The sequence below is a fragment of the Pituophis catenifer genome, unplaced genomic scaffold, assembly GCF_029215685.1.
Source record: "Pituophis catenifer annectens isolate HBS135680 unplaced genomic scaffold, rPitCat1.0.hap2 SCAF_6, whole genome shotgun sequence".
NCBI classification, from domain to species: Eukaryota; Metazoa; Chordata; class Lepidosauria; order Squamata; family Colubridae; genus Pituophis; species Pituophis catenifer.
In genome coordinates, this window is record NW_027256886.1 from 15,783,290 (window position 1) to 15,783,985 (window position 696).

Genomic DNA, 696 nt, shown 5'->3' on the forward strand with positions numbered 1-696 from the left:
TCACTATAGCTAGAACAAAATCCAGCTAAATTAGGTATATTTAATGCCTGGTGGAAAATGGTCATCTACTACAATCAACAAATCATCATGCAGACATGTATTTAATTTATTTATACCCAATTTTCCCATTAGCATTAGTACTCAAATTAGTTTGAAATAAAATAAAATAAAATAATAAAATTGTATTTTAATTATTAAAACTTCCCTTATCAGCTGGATGGCTTCAGCACTATAGCCTAAATAATATATATATTTTCATATCATTTATGAACATCATGTAACAACATCGCCAAAAAGGCATTAAGAGTTGTAAACCTAATCTTGCGTAGCTTCTTCTTTGGTAATATTACACTACTAACCAGAGCATACAAAACATTTGCTAGACCAATTCTCGTCTGTCTAGAACCCTCACTGCATATCAGACATTAATACAATTTAGTGTGTCCAGAAATATTTCACAAGAAGAGTCCTCCACCCCTCTGCTTGCAACAAAATACCTTATGCCACCAGACTTGAAATTCTGGGGTTAGAAACCTTAGAACTTCGCCACCTTCAGTATGACCTAAGCATAGCTCATAAAATTATCTGTTACAATGTCTTACCTGTCAATGACTACTTCAGCTTCAACCACAACAATACAGGAGCACATAATAGATACAAACTTAAAGTGAACCGCTCCAAACTCGATTGCAGAAA